General features: G+C 38.1%; 1 protein-coding gene across 2 annotated transcripts in view; it reads left to right on the forward strand.

Moving 5' to 3' along the window:
- GABBR2 (gamma-aminobutyric acid type B receptor subunit 2) overlaps nucleotides 1-21921 on the forward strand; it is a 470824-nt gene that overhangs the window by 167946 nt on the left and 280957 nt on the right. The gene's annotated exons all lie outside the window — the stretch shown is intronic.

Consider the following 21921-nt stretch of genomic DNA (forward strand, 5'->3'; position numbering starts at 1 on the left):
TCTTTAGCAGACAAATTCTGGACCTGTGGGAGCAGGTCCAGAAGAGGGCCATAAAGATGATCAGGAGGCTGGAGCACCTCTCCTGTGAATAAAGGCTGAAAGAGTACAGCGTGGAGAATCTGAGGTCCAATGAGATCTCATTGCAGTCTTCCAGACATGAAGAAAAAGGGAGAGAGTGACTTTTTACATTGGCAAATAGTGATAGAACAATGGGAAACAGTTTAAAACTAAAAGGGAAAAGGTTTAGGTTAGATGTTAGGAAGAAAATCTTTACTGTGAGGATGGTGAAGCACTATAATGAGTTTCCCACAGAACCTGTGGATGCTGCATTCCTGCAAGTGTTCAAGGCCAGATTGGGTTGGGCTATGAGCAACCTGAGTGCTAGTGGGTGGCATCCCTGGCCATGGGAGTGTGGGTTGGAACTAGACCTTCATAGTTCCTTCCAAACAAAGTTTTTCTATGATTCTATGAAATTAGAAAGGTTTATAAAAAGTAAAATAAAAAGGTTTGGAAAAAAACACCCCAAAATAGTTCGAACAGTAACAATTTTTTCTATTTCTGTAAAATCTCAGTGTTTCAGTTAAGTTGAGGGAGAAAATAAACCTTTTTTTAAAATCAAGTAAAGAAATCTTAACTAAAACCATGATTAATTGCATATTAACAAAGCTAAATGTATAAAAGATAAATAAAAGGGCACAGCAATCGTACCAGTCCATTTAGGCCACTACAAAATAACAAAAACTATTATTCTGATTTATATCAGAATATGCCCCAAAATAAACTATTACTTAGACCATCCCTTGTCATACTTCCTCCATAACAGCAGTGAATATAAATAAGTTTGTCCAACACAGCTCAATGTTTCCTGTTAGTCCACCTCCCTCTGCTCACACAGAGACACACATCTCCTTTAAAACTGTTGGGAATCATAAGCATGCTACCTGCAGATTTACTGCCATCCTTCTTTGGAAGGAATTCAAACCCATATCTACCACCTTCTCACAAAGACCCATTAAACCATGAGTGTGGTCCCTGTTCAACAGTTTCAGGGAAGCTACATGTCCTGTTGTCACAGCTGCCATATATTGTATTACTGAAAAGAGCTTTCTTGCTGAATTGCAGAGGAAAGACATGTAATTTTGGAAGGAGAAATTGTGCAGGAAGGATTCATTGTGCAGAATTGTGCATTTCAAAACTAGTAACAAAAATTTCTGCTACAAACATAGGGCTTGAGTCACCTGTGACTGTAAAACACCAGGATGATGTGTATGCAAACATAATTAAGCTTAGTCATGGCAAGGGGTTCTTGATTGGAACAGGAAACAATTAGTACCATGGCACGAGATATGGGTAATACCTCATTAAATAATTAGAACATTCTGCAAGAAATCTGGCCAAAATGTTTACATTGTTCAAACTGGAACAACCCAAAAGAATAAGAGAATGAGGGATTCTTGGGGGAAAAGTGTTATAACTTGTTGAACATGAATATTTTCCAACTAGCTTTGATGCTAGTTATCTTTCTGTTCAAAGAGCAAATGCATGTACAATGTTCATAGAGCATTTAGATTTGAAGGTTTTAAAAAAGTTTCTAAACATCCAAAGGGCGAAGCTCTGAGATGACCTACATCAAGGGAGGTTGTGAGGGCAGGAAGATTGGGAATACTTGTTGGCTTTGTGCAGACTCTGTTACTGTGTTTATATAGGGGAAACACGTGTGCATGTACATGAATATATGTATAGGTGTGTATTCCCTGTATATGAAATACCTGCTCAGCCTTGCTACTGGCTGGACCTGGGGGCACAGAGCAGTGGCAGCCTCACCTCTGTTGGGCCACTGGATTCAACAACTCTAATATAGGTCATTAGGAGTTGCACAGAATAAATCCCCTGTTTCTGTGTAGGTCAAGGGCATTGGCAGTGTTTCTCATCTTTCTATGCCCTCATTTTGTGGCACATCATTGCTGACTCAAAGGGAGTTTTACTACAAGTTTTCAGCTTAATGAAGTGTGTAGGGAATATTCTGTGGGTTTGGTTTATTGGAGCACATGTTCTCTAAGTTCTTACCTGTGGTATCCTGCAACAGCTGAAATGGGGCTTGATGAACAAGGTCTAATTTTATATTGCAGTGGGCAGATTATATTGACTACATGCCACCAACTGAAAGTGTTTTCCTTGTAAGTAGTTTGATTGCTTGAACTTTCTGTGTTGATCTTGTGCATAAGCTCTGGAAAGCAGCACAAAAGAAATGGTTGACCCCTCATCCTCTTGGTACTCATAACAACAATATGTTCTTAGACTCAGCTGCTTTATTGCCATATATCAGCAGTCGAGGACAAAGTTCTTTTCCACTGGAGTACAGAGAACACTCCTGTTCATACACAGCAGCATGACCTTCATCATGCTGAAGGCCAGCAGAAGTGTCATTCTTCATGCACATTCAACTCTGTGAGCTATTATATGCTCAGACCTTTTTATTTCCCCATGCAAGACTAACAAGTTGGTTTTCAACTTTTTTTTTATTATTATTATTTAATTTGGTGGGTTTCATTTTTCTGAAATGTATAAAGGTTTTTCATTTCATCTTAATGAATTTCATCCTGTTTTCTCCAGAGTATTTCTCACATTTACCTTTGTTCAAAATACTACAACGGCATTTATGTGTCTTGGATCCCCTCTGATCTGTTATCTGCAAGTGTAGTAGTTTACATGTTATTTCATCATTCAGTCCATAAGGTTGTTAGCCTGCTCACAAAATATCATAAGATGGTGTCAGAAACCTTGTTAAAAATGAGATGTGTCACTCCCCTTGTTTTTCCTTCAGATACAAAGATTGTTTTCTATCAAAAACCATTATCTGACTGGTTTAGCATGATTTGCCCTTTAGGTTTATGATGGAGTCAGCAGTGAAAAAGAAAAAGAAATTGAAAACAGTCAGTTATGCACTAAAATTGTGTCCTTCAACATCTGTTAGAATTTTTGTAAATCAAAATTGCCTTTAGCCATGCTTTTTATATGATATCTCAATGCATCTCAAAGCACTAGTGTAAATGTCATATGTTTAGGTGTATAATATATAAAATCCAAACCAAACCAAACAAAGATTTGTAGAAGAAAATGTTTAAGCATTTTCAAAATGAAATGAGGAAATCACATGTAATACACTTTTATATTAAAAAGGGTTAAGTAAATAATTTCACAGAAATTATTTAATTTAGAGAGAAGTTTTTCTTCTGCCAATACAACAGATAAAAAATTTTCAGAATTTCCCTTGCAGAATTTGCAGATATTGTGAGGCTTGAAGTTAAGGAAGGATTTGGCAGGGTTTTTACCTGATCTGTAGTAGAATAATGTTAAAATATACTTCTCTATTACAGGATTAATATACTTCTATATTACAGGATTCAAAAATTGAGCTACACTATATTTTTCATATTATATTACTTTTGAAAATTATGTCGCTCTAATATTTCCTTGGACATGTCTTTATTGAGACATCATGGAGCAAATCCACAACATCTTTATAAGGCTTAGAGCATTTTCCTTTTTATTTTTAATTTAGGTTTAAAAATAAACAACCCACTACAGATATCTTCACAAATAACAACAGTGATGTCTGAATTATAATTTTCTACTCAGTCTCCCTGATGCATTAAACACATTGTCCAGGATTCAGAAGCAGAGCCTCTGTCTGCGTTCTCAGCATCCTGCGTTCACTGTGGTGTAGCTTTCAATATTTTCACGTTGCTCAAAATCTGTGCGACTTTATTCGCGTGATGCTGAGCCTGAGCTAATGTACCCTGCTGGGGGACTTAGCTGCAGCACAGAGCTCTGGCAGAAAATCTCCTGGTATTGTAAGAACGACTTGTTAAACTCTATACATGTTGTTGACAAAGCAGCAGTGTTTTGAAGCACTGACTAATGCTTCCACAGCTGTAGGTAGCATCAGGCACTTGGTTATTATTAGGAAAGCTGCCAACGTGTTGAGAATGTTTGTATGCACAGTGACTGTAGCTGAAGGTACTCTTTGTTGTTAGGCACCACTGTTAGCAATGGTCCTAAAAGTTCTTAAATCTTGCATTACTGTAACCCCAGCTGACTGTGGAAGCTAATAGCATTGGCAAAAAAGCTCCTTAGAAATTATAAGCAACACCCATATGCCAGCGTTTGCTGCGAAGTGAAATAAATTGTTACTAGCACCGCCAAGTTGCTGGAACTTCTTGTAACAGCTGTGAACCCCAAAGTCGGTGATTAATGTCAGCTCTAAGCATTTCCGGCTGCCTGACAGAGCTTGTAACAGCCAGGAATGCTGAACAGCAGGGCTCCTGACAGCTGCGAGCACTGCTGGCTTCCCAGCAATAAAGGTAACAGACACACATCCTGAAATGCAGGATTCGCAGCATCTTCTCTTTTTGCCCATTTCTGCTTGGCTCTGGTCAAATCTAATTGCTAAGATGAAACCTCAGGAATTTTAGAATGTCCATATAGTTATTTTTGCTGGTAAGCTTCATTATGAGAATTTATTTATTTTTTTTAATCCTTGCATTTTCAAGAAAGAAGGGGGCTGTATTCTGAGCATGGCCATACTCTCTATTTATTGCCAGAGGGTCGGGACGGACTTTTACAGAACCACTTATAAAATTCTTATCCTGGGAGCAATTCCATGCTATGTCCTATCTCATTATAATTGAAAGCTGCCCAAGGACTAGAGATTTAGCTTCAACTAAGTATTGCCAGAGTTGCCTCACTGTGCCAGCAAGTTGCACCCTCTGCTTGTTGTCTGTTTGGGAAGCTGCAGTGACTATGGGAAGAATTAGTAATGAACCATAAATCTTTAAAGACTTCAATCTGTATGCATATAAAACGTCTGTGGATAGGCCAGTTGTCCTACAGTATTTTATATGTCATGCTGCTACACAGGTGTCCTAAGGCATGCATATCATAGAATAGTTCAGGTTGGAAAAGACCTCTTCATCAAGTCCAACTCTTATCCCAGCACTTCCAGGTTCACCACTAAACCATGTCCAGTAATGAAACACCTCTAACGTTGCTAATGGGATATACAAAATTACTAATTAATCTAGGATTTTAACAGTTGAAAACTCAGTATTTATCCATGAATATCTACTTTTTTTTTTGGTAGAAGGAGTATTTCCACTGCCTCTGCCAAAATTGTGTTACTAATCCTTGGGCTGCTAAGCAGCTGTACTCAGATCTTGCAATCCTGACCTTCTTATCAAATACCCAGAGTAAGATAACAAGTACTCTCTATTGCTCAGGCAGCTAAAATGTGCTGGTTATGAGCTTCTGTGAACTTTTACTAAGCCAATAGTTTATTCACTCTGTTTTCTAAGCAAGAACTATGCAGCATAAAATGAAACATGAAAGAAACAGATTCAGAATAAAGTGGAAGAGCTGGTTCCTCAAGTAAATTATGCTTAATCTGTGCATCTCTTTGCTGTGGATTACTATGCGGGCCAAAAATTGCACCTTTAAAAAGTAGCTGAACCAGACAAATTCATGGAAGGGAAAACAACCAAAAAGTGTGAGGAACATTAAATCCAAAAGCAACAGAAACACCCAAATAAATATATGAGCTGCAAATTTCTGGAGGTTGGGGGTTTCCTTTGTGGATGTCTCTAGCAGCAGCTGAGAGCAGATTTCTAAGAGCACAGAGACCTAGGAGAGAGCAGACACAGAGATGAAGGAAACAACAGCGTGTATCTTTGCTTTGACCTGGTGTGGCCATCGCCTGGATATGCTGAACTTTTTCAAATTGGACCATGTATCTTGGGCACAGTGGATCCCCACGTAGGTGTTTGCCTTCCTTTGTGAATAACCTGATTGAATTAATTTGAATGAACAAATTTGAATGTTGTGTGGATTTTTCTCATTCATCTCCTCAGACTATCAGCTCTCAAGCCTTTGTGAAGAGGAGTGAAGCGATAACAAATTTATGGCTGGTTATCTTAAGTGAAATCTAAAGCTACTCTCTTATCCGCAGCTCTTAGATGCATGGCAGCTTCTGAGTGCAGAAGCAGTGAGAGAACTGCATTTGTGGGATTTGTGAATTTGCATTTGTGAAATCATGTGTTAGAATTATGTGGCTCAAGTAACACTGTTTTTTCAATGACAGCCATTTAAATAATGAGACAGTAAGCTGGCTACCTGAACCTGGAAATACTACACAGTAACTGCATATACAGAGCGCAAACGATCGAGGTTGTACACTGTTGGTGTTGGCTCGGATTTAGTGAAGATATTTCCTCTGTAACTCTGTGTGAATACTAGGGCTAGAGGGCATCATTCTGAGGGAATAATGTGTTTGCTCTACTCTCAATTTGTTGTTGGAGAGAAAAATAGAGGTATATACCATACGTATTCTGTTTTAGAGTTTTAACTTGCATCTGCACCTTAGTCATTCTTAAAAGACATCTTTATGACTGTTTTATTTCCCTGGTGGCATTTTTCAGTTTTAATTTTTTTTAATCAACAATATTTTGAGAAGATGACAAACAAGCATGTATGTTAGCATTTAAAATATATTATTTTGTATTTTGACCACAGAGTTTGATAATGGGGACAATAACTGTGTAACATCTTCAGTACTCACTTAGATGATGGAGTAGGGCAGACACTCATCAGATCTGCAGGTGTGAAAAAAACAGGATGAATTGTTGGTACACCAGATGTACTACTAGGTTGTGCTGCCATTCCCTGGCATGTCAGAAGGCTGGAGATCTTGGCCAGCAAGACTCTTTTGAATCCAAGCAAAGGAAGTGCCAAGTCCTGCCCTTGGGGAGGAAGAAACCTTAGGTACTCAGCTATACAGGCTGGGTGGTGTTTGGCTGGAAAGCTGCTTTCCAGTAAAGGCCCTGGTGAACACCTAATGGAAGATGAGACAACAAAGTGCCCTTGGATTATAGGCAGCCAGGAGAGGCCAGGTTGTACTAGGGAAAGTGTTACCACTAGATCAAGGGAGGTGAGTGAGTCTTCTCGACTGCAAAACCCTGACTAGAGCATATCTGCAGTGACCTGTCCACATCTGGGCTCCCCAAAGGAAGGGAGACATGGACATACTGGACCAAGTCTAGCAAAGACCTCTGCAAGGATGAAGGTACTTGGGCATCTATCATATGAGGGGACCCTGAGAGAGTTGTGATTGTTTAGCCTGAAGAAAAGGCTCAGAATCTTCCTGAGAATGCCCAGCAGCCATGACTCACATACTCAGGCTCTCGTTACGAATCCCAGTTGTGCTCTGCAGCAGCAGCTTGAGCCTCTGTTAACACCAGGTTTGGGTGGCAGCCATGAGGGCAGAGGTGCCTGCCTTAACTCTGTGCTCAAACACAGAGACAGGCGTCCCTCTGGTATCTGCTCCTTCTCTGATCAGTGGTGAGGTGGTGGCTAGGGAAAGAGGGTTCACTGCAGAGGGAGGCAAGGGACAGATCAGCCAGGGCAGGCACCACTTTTTCCAGCCTTTTGAGTTGCTGGACTGTTTGTTCTACTTCCACCTTCGTACCCCATCTTCTCCAGGGAAGAGCTTCTGGTTCTTGCCTCTACTCAGCAGTGCAGGAGGAGGTGAGTTGAGGTCATGCCACAGATAGAGGAATGGCTATTTTGTGCCTTTGTATTGCAAGTCTCAAGTAGGAGGCAGATATTGGGTATTGCAGGAGAAAAGGGAGAGGTGGGAAGACATGGGGAAAAGAGGGTGCACATGTCTGTTCCCAGCCACCCCCCAAACAAACTGAAGTGGCCTCTCACTCTTTGAAAGCTGCTGTGAAGCAGTGCTGTACCTTTCTGAAATAAGCATCCAGAACCATAAATACCCAGAATCTGTATATTCCTTTTGGAGATGTTGTCCTTCCCTGCCACTTCCTGACCAGCTCCCTTCCAGCAACTGCACTGAGCTGAGTCCTGCATGCTCAGAACTTGAATAAATGCATGGTTTTACTGGCAGTGAGAGACAGAAGCTCTCAAAACAGGAAGATTATGTGTATCAATCTTTACATTCTTTATGCTTATGAGTTCTCAATAATATCAATAAGTAGCACCATCAAAATTTCTGAATTATTGTAGTCTTTGTGAATACAGAAAAAATCCTTTCCATCAGCAATGGGATGTTCCATTTATACTTGATCAGTAACTTGAAAACAGGCATCTAGCACAATAAAACTTGAGACCACTATTATTTGAATGACATCCTGACACCAACATATTTTATAGCCAGTTTAGGGATTGAGAGTATAATATTTCAATTTTTTTCCCCAGATCCAGTAATTCAAAACACTTCCTGATCATATGTTTTTTAGGCTTTACTCTGTTTTGCTTCTTTGGTTGACTCCTACTATTTTTTGGTGGCTCCTACTATTTCCAGGGAAACTTCATAAGTCTGGTGCACCATTTTGTGCAAAGAACAGTGAGAAAGCCTTCTACCCATTTGCCTCTTTTCCATATTTGGCTGGCTGTCATGGGGCATAATGGTTTCTGAATCCCCGAATAAAAAATCGCTGGGTTTGTTTGCAGTATCTGTCCAGTGTCCTTTTCCCCTCAATTTTACCCCATTGCTTCTGCAAAGCCTTGCAGTTTACTGTAGAAAAGGTTAGGTTAAAGTTGTTGTCTCTTCTCTTTGATTTAGTTATTTAAAGTACATTTCTTGTATTTCAACTGTGTTGCATTTATCTTTTGGTCAAGCAGGACATGCAGAAAACCACCAGCAGAGAGTGAGTGTTTTACCTCCACAGCTGACTGTGAGAGCTCAAGTGTCATGCAGCAGCTGGGATATAGCAGGGACTTGGTCCAGCTGCAGCCTTGGTTGTGTGGATGTATGTGCAGAATCCTGAAATGAGCAGCTGAAAGTCTGTGGACATTAGTTTTTTAGCTATTGCTTGAGGTTTAAGGTGAATGACATTGTTGGTCATAGAGGGTTGTTATACTGGCGTGGCATGTGATGACATTACATGCTTAATGACACTACAAAAAATCACTGGCTCAAATGGCAACTCTTATTGAACAAAGCAAACAGCTACCCCATAAGTTGCTTTGGATAGTTTATGTATAAGTGGAAGTGTTATGCTATGATGAATGTGGTAAGAACAAGGTTAAGACTGTTTTGAGACACCTGACCTGAACCTCCGAGTACGTTTAAGGTTGAGGGAAATTACAGTGAAAATTCAGTTATCTAAAATCTTAGCACTATGTTAAGCATTTTTGCAGACAATGAAGATATGGAACCACTTAAAAATTGTGTGATATCTGTATTTTTCCTTTACTATGATTTCTGAAGAATTAAGGCACTGTCAGATTTACTAACCATTTTGTTTAACCTTTTAAAGAGATTAAATACCTAAAAATTCTCAGGGGTTTAGGAGGCCAAAGTGTCTTCCGGGTGGCTCTCTGCTTTCTCACATGCTTAAATAGGTCTGATGATGGTTGTGGGATTCATTTGACCAAGTGCAATGTAGGTGGCTGCATCTGATACAGTCACTGTAGTCTCCCACTGGTGCCTACAGTAGTTAGTAGCAGATGCTTCTAGAGAGTGATTCATCTCATCTTAAGACAAGTCAATATAAGTTATGATGTACCGATATAAATCTCATCAAATTTGAAGTTTTATAGTTCTTTAAATATACTGGGACGTAAAATTTCTCACGTAAACTTAAGAAAAGTCTTCAAAAACATATGCTATCCTCTACTTTCAGTCTGTGATATCCACGCAGGTTTTTCTGTGGCTGCAGGCCCCTAAAGTGTGTTGAACATTTGGACACGTAACCATGCATGGCTACATGCTTGTGTTTGCACGTATCAGCCCAAATAGACACAAAGCCAACGTTTCAGCAGATTATTAAAATAAGGCCAAGATTCCTTTTCTTCACTTCATTCGTCCATGCTGGCTGTCCATGCTTGGGCCTGTTCATCTCTTTTTTTTTTTTTTTTTTTCCCCCCCCTACAATGTGTGTTTCTGTGCTATAAACAGCACCTCTCCTCCTCTCTTGTCCAACTATCTCATGGTGTCTTATGCAGTTCTTGCTGTTGCTAATTTCCTGACAGGGTTTCCTTCCTTCTTTTTACCCAACGAATTTTGTTTTGGAATGCGTCAAGAGGTTCTATTCATGCTAATTGCCTTCTACTCACTCCTTATCTGTACTCTGGGCCATGCTTTTCTGCTCAGAGTAATCTGAGTTCTCTATAAGGGGAAAATCAGGGGTCCAGGAAGCTGGAGAATAAATAAACTATTGGTATGTAGAAACAAAAGCTGTCAATTCCAGTAACTTATTGATAGCAAACTGGATTAATCTGATGCTAAACAAATTAAGAAAAGAAAAATGTAAAAAATGCCCTATTCATTTCTAGTGGTTTCTGTGAACAAGCTGCAAAGGCACCATATGCATATTAGGAAAAGTATCTTCATTTTTACTACAGCTCTGTCAGAGAGGTAGTCTGTCACTTGTGGTTTATTGGATAAGCGTAAAAATGTACCTGGAGTTGTCTCAAAGATGTAGCTCTGTTTAGTAGTTATATTTAAAGGAAAAAGAAATTTGATGTTCATTTAAGAAACTTAGCTGTTCAACTTCAGAGAATTTTTGAATAACCTGCTCATAAAAAAAGACAGTGAATACAAGGAATCTCATTTCGTTTTTCACCCAGTTGCACAATGCATTGGTTGTTAGTGCATCTCTTGATATATATCTTCTTGATAAAGCTGACATTACTTTAACTGGAGGAGGTACTTCAAAATTCATAGTGAAACTATATTAGAATAAAATATAATATAATTCCTTAGGAAAAGCAATACAGATCACCAATTTAGTTTCTGAAATCTCCAGCTGAATATGAACAGTTTATATTTTCAGATCAGGAATTGTACCAGTCACCTGTCACAGATGCTTTTCATTTTCCCTGTTTGTACCATCATGAGTTTGTCCCATGCAGAGGCAGTAAAAATAGCAGACAAGTTCACATTTATCAGGAATATGTCCAAGACCAGTGTTTGAAAAAGACCAAAATAACTCAGTAGTACCCAAAATAACAGAAGCCCAAGTCAGAAAACGGTTGAGACCAAGTAGACAAAGCCATAAGGCATGTGGTTAAAAAAACCAACCAACCAATTAACCAAAGAAACCCTCCCCACATAAATATTACAACAACTTGGTCAGAAATGTTGTATAAAAATAAATGGCAATTGAGAAAACACTGGGTCACAAATAAGAGAGCTGAGAAGAGGCAAGTGACTTCAAAAATTACAACTTAATCACTGCACGTAGAAGGGAGTAATAAATAATGAAATACATGAGATTGAATTAGAAGAGATGATACTTAAAGCAGGTTCCAAAACTAATAAACAGTACCAAACTCTAATGCATGTCTGACTTTTCATATATGAGTTCCTTCTCTCAAATCAATAAAACTATTGAAATATTTAAAATTAAACTGTATTCTCAAGCACTTTCCTGGCTTTGTGACAAAGATCGAGCACAAAGCTATTCCTTGCATGTGAAAAATTAAGGCTACATTGCCTTTGGTACTGCACATGGATATGGAGTGATTTAGTTCAGTTTCTATCTCACCTGGATGGATGTAAGTTATGGAAAATATTGTAAGAGCAGGTGGATAAGGACTACTTTCAGGAGTAGATGGGATCGTAGTGAACAGTTTTATGGACTAAGTGACAAAAAAGATAATGAGGTCTAGAGAAAACGTTCAGCTTTCAGCCTGCAGGAACTGGGGCGATGGCAGCAACTAAGGAAAAATGGCTGAGAGATCTAATTGAAGTGTGCATAATCTTAAATGGTGTGGATAATGCTAATGCTTTGTACCCAGCATGCATTCAAAGACCAGGGGCAAGTACTGTACTTAAAATCAAATGCAGGCATAAAGAAACATTTATTAAGTTAACAGGAGCTGCTGAAGTGACCTGCAAGGCATAGGTATTGAGAAAAACACATTGAGGTTTCCTCGGGCACCAATTAGCTTATGTCCTGGAGTCATCAGCACTGGAAGGAAACATTCCTGGCTTCTTCCACTTCCCCGATGACAACAGTGAGGGGATTTTTGTTTTGTAACTGTTCTTGAGCCAAGACTGTTTGACATTTTTTATTTCATAAAAATAGATTATAATGCCTTATTAGATTTTTTTACAACCTCTTACAGATTGAAAAACACAGAATGCAGCTTTAAGTTGACAGTTTTGTGATTTAGGTTGTCTGAATATATCTGCATGAGCATTTCCTAGCTGCATATGTTGCTGAAAGGTTTTGTACATGTAGATTCCTATCCAGAGCATCATGTTCAAATCTGTGCTGACCACAGATTAAGAAAGTATGCATAAAATATGCAAGATCTTGGTTATTTCTTAGAGGAGGATCAACAACACATTTGATATTTTAATGCCAAATATATTCTAATCATAATTGTGATTGACATTTCTGCTGGAGGTTTTTAGTGGCAGTGTAACCCAAGCTGCCCTTGCTGCTGGGCAAGCAGTATTTATTTTGCTGGCAACGTCTGCTGGCAAAGAAAGTTCCCTGATTTTTTGCCAGTTTTTTTTACAACATCTCCCCTCCAGCAAGCCCTTGAATTCTGTAGCATAGCCCTTCTTTACCCACTATTAGAGAAGGTACAGTTCCAAGTGACTGATGTCAGACTAGTCTCTAAGCATTTCTGGTAGGGTGTAACTGCAGCATGCAGTGCTGCGATATCAGAAAAGTTACAGAGCTGAAAGAAAAGGCAAATTAGCCCACGCTGAGTACAGATTTAGTGATGGGGTATTGCTCCCAGGACCTGACAAGTTATCTCTGAGCTGTGCTGTTCCATCTAGAATAAACAGTGTCTTTGTGTATTACTACATTGCATAGTGAGTATGTCACCTGTTTTAGCATGAAAAAGTCTGGGATTTCATGCTTAGGTTTGAAACCAGAGAATGAAGAAATAAATCATTAATTCACAACTTTTTTAAAGATTTCAGTAAATCTTGAGCTAACACGATGTGCCTTATTTCTTAAGGTGTTGTATTCCAGTAAAATAAATAAAAGATGGAAAGAACTGAATTGGGACTGTATTGGAGTGTCCACTCCACAGAAGAACTGGGAAATTTTGATCTTAAACTCACCAATGGTCCTGTTCCTGATTTCCAGTAGAGTGCAGGGTTCATATGCTCCCAAGAACAATATTGCACATCTAGGGTATCTTTATACTGGGGAGTTTTTTTTCCCTTCTTTTCATCATTTAGAGGTAGAAGAAAAAGAATAAAACAGATATTTAAAGACCAAATGTAAACGGAACAGCTGTACTTTTAGCATGTGTTAGCTGGATAAAATCTGACAAACAAACAATACTAATAGAATGATAATAGTTTTGGGCAGGCAGCCAGGAACACACTGCTGTGAATAGGTCTGGAATGAAGGTTTTTTTAAATGAATTATGGCAATATTGTCTGTTTTATCAAAGGTGAAATATTTTATGAGGTTGTTGGTTTCCACTAGATTTTGAGGATAATTTGTTACAGACAAGAAGCAAGGAGATTGAGTACCAAGAGTATGAGTGTAGGAAACTTTCCTTGGTTTGGGATAAACAATAATGCTGTGACTGAAGGAGAACAGGGATTTGAAGCTGAATTCTGATAAAATCCAGGCCAGTAGCCAAATGCTAAGCAACTGAGTGTGACAGACAAAAATACACAGCCCTCTTTTGCAATGCAGTTCCATTTTTGAAAATGCTCAAAAGATTTTGTCTCTTATTCTGTTTGGAAATTGAAACAAAAGTTTGCAGCAACTTCAGTAGATCTGATGTTTAATTTTAATGCTCTGTTCAACCTGCAATAAGCATAACACATGTTAGGTGCAAATTATTTGTGTTTAATATATATCTTAAAATAGTTTCTGGAGTGTGGAAAAAGGAATTAATGATTTTGTTAGACTCTGATAGACCTTTTCAAATGAATGGTCAGAAAAATTATGCAATGAAGAGAGGATGGCAATAGTTTATTTCCCATTAAAAGTGAAAGAATCAAGTTAAGCCTTATGCTAAATTTTTAATTTCGGATGAGGTCATCTGTTGGAGACAATTCTGCCTCGCGTTCACCTAACTACCTTCTAAGTCTCTGTTAATTTTACTGGTTGCACTGTTAACCATTGAATTGGAGGACATTTTCCATAACTCCATCATATACTTCCTTGACACGTCTCAGAAGTAAGGTTAATGTGATAGGTTTGTGAGGCAGTATTTATTAGAACTTAAAATGGATCCCATTTCTTGGACATGAATTTGATATGTAACTATATTTTACTCCGAACACTAATAACTACTCTATTTTCTGTTCACCAGAAATGTTGTGTTAAGGATTCTTTTAACTCATTTTCTTTCTATAAAGTTCATAAATGTAGGCTCTTGCTAGTGTGATGATGCATGGAAGTTAATATTCTAGGCTGAGAGGCAGGTGAAGCAGTAATGCTAATGCCTATGTTGTTTTCTTCCTTAATTTTTTTTCAGCAGATCTGCTACAATTTTCAGCTACTGTTTATCCTTTCCATGACTTGAAGACAAAAAAACACCCATCAGCTGAGAATGAATTCATAGAATCATAGAATGGCTTGAGTTGGAAGGGACCTTAAAGATCATCTAGTTTCAAACCCCCCTGCCATGGGAAGGGACACCTTCTACTAGATCAGCTTGCTCCAAGCCTTATTCAACCTGGACTTGAACACTTCCAGGGCTGGTGCATCTACACCTTAGCTGGGCAACCTGTTCCAGTGCTTCACCACCCTCACAGTAAAAAAATTTCATCCTAATACCAAATCTCTTTCAATTTAAAGCCATTCCCCCTTGTCCTATCAATCCATGTCCTTGTACAAAGTCCTGCTCCATCTCTCTTGTAGTCCCTTTTAGGTACTGAAAAGTGCTATGAGGTGTTTCCAGAGTCTTTTTTTCTCCAGGCTAAACAGCCCCAATCCTCTCACCCTTGTCTTCTTGGGAGAGGTGCTCCAGCCCCCTGATCATGTTTGTGGTCCTCCTCTGGACTCGCTCCAACAGGTCCACATCCTTCCTACACTGGGGGCCTCAGAGCTTCAATCACTATTCCTCATCCTAAACCACAGACTTTATGGGATTAAAAAAGTTTAACATCAAAAGACCAAACTTTATAGTCTGCTCTGACTTCTTGAATTCAGAAATCTATGGGTCCTGCCATATTACGTTGTGAGTAGTTTGGGCTGCCCAAGAAGGAAACAGGACTGAATGCTCCTCTTCCATTAATCTGTAGGCACACATCTTTCAGCTGAAGTACTTCTCATATGGATTTTATCTAAACCGGTTTCTGTCCTCAAAAATATTTATTCGTTCAGTAGCCAGAATTGCTTCCTAAAATGTCTCTAGAGCAAAACGCAGCTGAACATCAATCTTATTGTGATTGGATTAATTCACTGGAATGCCATCAGCATTGAGGCAGGGGCCTTCCAACCTTGAGACCAGCTGGAAGTGCTTTTTCTGTAAACTCCCAGGTGCCAAAAGGCAGTCAGTGAAAGCAATTTCAGACACAGAATTAATGAAGGCAACGGTAGATGATATTGGGCAGCAGTGTTTGGCAAAACATCTGATTTCAAGAGGAACAGTAGTTTTAATCGCATGGGTAATGTGTTACGGATGATGAAAGGGATGTTCATCCATGAGACCTATTCTTGTTCAGTGAATTTAATACAATGTGTATCCATGTTCCCATTTGGATGAGGCATCTTGTCCATGTACCAGCTAGTGAGGCATCATAGGTATTCTCCCAGACTTTTATTTTGTTCTTGCAGCTGTCATAATGAAAGCCCTTACAGAGTTATCAGACCATTTTTTAATTATGAGTTATATTTGTTATAACAATGATGTTTGTCCAGTCCCATAAAATCTTCTGAATGATGGAGTTCCCAGAGCTTTCATTCAATTATTTAAGAGTATTGTATGACAGGTAAAAATGTAACTGATTTACCACTGCTGGAAAAGCATAATTTCTTGTTAATATTTTCTTCTTTAGTCAACGTATGTTATGTCTTCTTTATGTCAACTTATTACCTGTGCTATTTGGAGATGAGGATTAGGGCATAGCTAGGAGGGAAGATTGCCACTACAATTTCTAGGTCCAGTTCAGAACCTACTTTTTTGCTGTCTGTATCTAGACACTCATCACCAGCAGTTGTACAGGTAAATTGTCAAGAAATATTACCTTTGTTACTGTGTATTGCTTTCACCTGCTTTGAAGAACTATGCAAGTAACTGTCAATGAAATTGCTGCACTTAGCTTCCCATGTTGACATATTTCCCAAATATATAGGTGCTTGTAGCTGTCTTTGCAATGTTACTTTCACATGCCTTTCTTCTAAGTCATCCATCAAAGCTGATTAGATGACACATTCTGTGCATTGAGGTGGGAAAAGGCAGTCTAATATATCCCTTTTCTTATTATACATACTATCATGTATTTAAGGTTCTCTTTAATATTCTTGTAGAATAAATATATATTTTTTCTTATTTCAAGTACTGTTATGATATTAAAATTTATTCATAACTTCACTAGTGGCAAGATCAGGTTCAGTGGTAGTTTGATTGCACACCTGGATAAGTTGGCTTGTATAGTAAGGTTACTGTGAATTAACATTTAACCTAAATATTTATATTTTATAATTACTATTCCATTTAAAATGCAGTTTGTTATGCTTCAATCTGTTCTCTGTCTCTGGGTTAAGAGTGTATTGTTTCACTTGTTCATCTAATGCTGTCTCAAGAGTTGCAGTAGGCAAATCTTTTAACTCTTCATTATTCATTAGTTTCCATTCTGGTCCTTTTAGCTCCTGGGACCATCAAGCCATCACTTGCTTGCACTTGAGTATCATTATTGTTGGCACAGGCTTGTCAAAGCACTAGAGCTCCTGGCAAGGCACAGAAAGGAGTGGTGTGTGGTGTCACAAGTACACATTGCTGCAAATTATCATCTTCCTGAGTTTTTTCCTTGTTATTTTCCTATGACCAGGTTCTGCGTGTGCAAGCCTGTAACATTGTAAGAGTATTTTTTGTGCAGTTTTCTGATGTTCTGCCCCTTTTTTGGAAAGAATTATTTGCATTTTCCTTTTTTTGCAGAAAATATTGCTTCCTATCTAAGCATACATGACATGCAATCTTTAGTTATGATAATAAATGTTAACACCAATCAGTTGAATCAGCAGTTTATATCTTGTTTAGCAAAGCTGATTTATCAGCGTAATTTAGCTTTCTAGAAAAGGTGCAGGAAGTAAATATAAATATATAAACCCTCTCCATCAGGACTAGTTTTGCAGCAAGAGGGGCACATTTAAATTTCTAGCAGTCACTAATAAAATACTTGTACAAGCCTAGTGCAGAAACCTAGGAAAACTAAGTTAATCTCTCTGGTGCTCAATAAGCTGATTTCCCCCATTTGCAAACAAGAATCAAATCTCTTAGCAGATGACATTTTATTCAAGGGAGGTTACCCTGTTACCTGAAAGCGCTTCTTTTCATTTTCTTTTTCCCCTCCATTGTATCATACTCCATGAACACAGTGTGTAGAAATTAAGCTCCAAATAGCCACTTCCTTTCCCCCCACCCTCTTTGGCAGGAGAGGGACAAAGGCAGAGACCATAGGTTGAGATAACAATTTGCTGAAAGCAAACAAAAGTGACTAAGTAATGCCCAGTAACAGCAGCAATATCAATAACAAAAGTATACAAGAAGAGAGGGTACTTTACACACAAAAAGGTGTTCAGCACCTCAATGTAGTTCTGCTGGCTGCCGGGAAAAGACAAGATGACGGCCACTCCCACACAGCTCTATGTGGTTCCCCCAGACAAAGACAGGATGGCAGGTGCTCCCCATCCCGGAGCCAGAAACAGAAAAACAATGGACAACCCCCGAAAACTAGATTGTCCACGTCGAGCCACACTTCTGCTTCAAGTGCTGGACTTGATTCCGCACAGGTGCTGCTGGCACTGGCACCGCCGTTTTTGACTGCTCCCCCCAGTTCCGCCAGGGTCCTTTCGCCTTGGGTCAGACTCAGCCGGGGTCTACCCATTTGGACCTACATAACTTTGCTAAGGGTTTCTGTTACTTTAGCTGATACGGTTTGTTTAAATAAACGTGACTCCTAACCAGACCTGTTGTGTTAGATGAGAGTGACTGTTTACCCAGGAGCAGTTCTGCACTTTTATTTTTCTCAGATTTCTGTACCCTACTACAGTGAAAAATATTAGACATAAATGCTTCCTAGAGATAATAAAACAACTGAACAGCAGAAAATTACTTTTCATTACTGATGGCTTCCTTTCTCTCTGAAGTACATGGGACAACAGTGTAGCTTCATTCAGCCTTCCAGCTTCCAACTTCTGGACTCATATATGGGATAGATACACTCTGTATATGGTGTTGTTTACTTCCCTAATTTTGTTTCAGCTTTCTAATTATATCCATACTTTCTTACATAACTCTCAGTCTTTTCCATTGATTTCATTAGTGCTGCATCCCATTTTCTTAAATGGATAGTAGAGCTTACCCTCTTATCACTCCTGTACTGCATTTCTTTAAGGGAATGCACCATTACTTCCTTAAACAGAAGCACTTGAAAGCACTTCAGACTGATGTTTCTTGTTTAATCTATCACACCTCTTTTAAACTTAATGTGGCGTTATGAAGATACCTTTTACTCCCCTTCTGCAGAACTGTTCCTTTCAACACTTTGAACTTTCTTTTTCTTTCATCTCACTATCTAGTGTTGATGACAAAATTTCCATGAAAATGTGTGGATTTCCAACTAAATTAATGTTTTCAGAAAATATCATCTTTCTTGGGAAAATTTAATTCATCAACACATAAGCCTGACCCCAAAACTTCCTTAATGAAATCCTTCTGTATGTTTCAGTTTTTCAGCAGTCCACCAAAGTCTATCCAATACCCTGGTCTATTTGGTTCTCATTTTGTACTATAGTTAATAGTTTATAGTTCATGAATGGTAAATATAATCTTATTTTCTATTTCAAAGTTTTATATAGTTTCATTTCAGAAATTCCCATCTGAGTCATAGCTAATGTTTCCCTACATACACTCATTTTAAGTTCAGATCCAGTTTCTCACAAATTCGAAGCAGATATTCTAAAGATATTCTAAAGAAAGATTTGTCAGAGATAATCTAGGTCATAGCTGCAGGTTTTTCTGACAGTATTCAAACAGGTATATATATAGATAATATATATATATGAGTGGTTTTTTTCTCTAGGTCTGCATACACATATGCACAGAGCCTGTTTATGCATGCGTACACACAAGCACCACACACACTGTGATGATGTATCTCCTGGTAGCTGTCCACTGCCTTCTGCTTTATAGCAACTTGAAAAAACCTTTTTTGTTTTCCTTTCATTCATCCTTTCTTGAAGTTTGGCTATTGGCCATCACCTTTTAGCAGTTCTATAAAAAACTTTCTGTGAAAGAATGACATCATACACCCCACAGGCATTTATTGCTGAGTTATAATCCTGCATATACCCGTTTATCTCTCACTCTTCCTAAACGTGGAGAGGCAAGTATAAACACCTGTAAAAAAATATAGCAGTGCATGAATATGTATACATGGAAAATGCAATGATGTGAAAAATCGAACTTTTGTGTTTTGCAAAGAATGATATGAGCAATATGATTGCCATTCATCCAGACTTTTGGCTAAATAACTGAAAGTTATAAAAACTCTTACAAAAAGTAGAATGGCTTTCAATCCTGTAGAATGAAGTGAAGATTATGAAAAGTTTGCCTTTCAGTATGCAAGTTTCAAATCAGCCATGAGTAAAAAAGACCTAACATACAGAGAATTAATGTTCAGTTGACAAGAGCTGTACCATCTAAATGCATATGTGGGTGGACTGTGTTGTGATCTTATTTGCTTTATCAAATTAAATGAAGATTTTGTTATGAGTATTTTCCTGATATTTCCGTATAGCTGTGCTATCTCACATACTTTTCCAGTAAGTCTACCTTATGTCAGTTCATTTCTTAACATGATCTTTTTATTACCACTTTTTAAAACATAATGAGGTTTTTTTCCATTTTTCTTCCTTGTCCCTCTCAAAGCAGAATATTGAGTGCTGGTGATTTTTGGGTTAAGTTCATTCCATGTCCCACACTTTTACAGAGACGATTTTATGAAAAGTTAAATATTTTCAATGATTTAACATTTTCAAGATATTTTTCCATCTCTTATGAGTGTCTTATTAAACGTCAAAGTGATGCAGAATGAGACCAACCATGATATATGTGATGCTTGAATTAAAGACCTCTGAATATATCCTACAATCTGAGAATTGTTTGAGCATGAAGTTTTCCAGATTTTTATTTTAATAAAAACCTTAATTTAAAAAGGAAATGAAGAGGACTGTTCTTTTGCAATTCAGGTGTCATTAGTTTTACACATAAACCTGTATTCATCTCATCTCACCTCACATGGCTGAGAAATCTGTTATGAGACTTCAACTTTCTGGAAGCAATGAAGAGAGGTAAGGTTTTGCTTCATTGTTTCCAAGGAAATTTGAGCAGTTAGGATACTAACTCAGGCCCTTTAAGTCACTAAAAAATCACAAAGGATGGTTTTGAATTGTCTTGCTTATATCACAGATCCTCATCCTAAAGCCAGCTCACACATGTAGAGATGATTCTCATTACTATGGAGCTTTGTACTACTGATCAGAAAAATTTACCAGTCAATCTATGAACCTGAACTAGGTGAACCTTGCTGATGTTTCCTGCCACTACTGTTACTTCAGTGTTGCTCTTCTTTTTCTTAAGGATCAATCGAATTATGTTTGATCCAAAACCATAATAATTTGAAAAGCAATTCCTTTGCAGTCAGCGGGCTGCAAGCAACTGCGCTGCCAAGAGGTATTCCTCTTCATGTTGGATTTCTAGCATCAAGTGTTCTCTCTTTTTCAGTCAGAAGTACAGGTCCTTATTTCCACCTTCATTGTGAATGCATGATGTTCAACACTACCAGGCTAAACAGAAAAGCTGAATAGGTCTGCTTGGCAGACGTTCATTCTTCTTTCCTTATGGGAATGGTTTTGGAAAATCAAGATGACAATAAATCATAACACTTCATATTGCACTTTTTAAATGAAATTTAGTAAAAGATCAGTTGCTATATTAAAAATGTTTAACCTCTGAATTACATGACAGTTACACTATTCATTATCTCCTGACCAGTGAAAAGAAAGAATCTTCTATTTTGAAAGGTATACTGTAAACTGTCCTGGTTATGTACACTTTAAGTTGTTTAGATTTCTTTTGGTTAGGAAAACAAACTATATTCAGGCCATTATAGCAATGCAGTATATTCTTTGTGAGTCTAAAATCAGGCAGAGAATAAGTCCTGTCTCTGATAGGCTAAACCTAGATTTTATAAACATGAAGAAAAGACTTGAACTGTTTTTTTCAGATTTTCAAGATTAAACTTGTCTATTCAGAATTTCAAAAAAGCTTATCTAACCCAAATATATTGAATGCTTGATTGAAAAAGTGCAAACTTAAAGCTATGTTTGGTCTATACTTATATAGTCTTGAATTCACATACATTTTTTGACTCTCTATTGAGTTTGAAAGACTTTAAATAACTGTATTAGGGAGCCTATGTTTTTTTCCAGTCAAACCTATTTGCATCAAAACAGTACTTTAAGGAACCTCTCAATCAAAATTCCTGGCTGAAAAAATGCTTGAGAAGCACATTCGTAGCAGCCTAAAAAGAACTGGAGGGAATGACCAGAAGTATCTTTGGAGTAGAAGTGTTTTCAAAAACTGAATGTGCAGGCATTCTCTTCAAAACACTGTCTGAAAAACATTCACAAAAATAGGCCACTTTTAACTTGGGCAGAAGAATTCAATGAAGTTTTCTGTTTGTTT

This window comes from Corvus hawaiiensis, chromosome 30 (assembly GCF_020740725.1).
Source record: "Corvus hawaiiensis isolate bCorHaw1 chromosome 30, bCorHaw1.pri.cur, whole genome shotgun sequence".
NCBI lineage: Eukaryota > Metazoa > Chordata > Aves > Passeriformes > Corvidae > Corvus > Corvus hawaiiensis.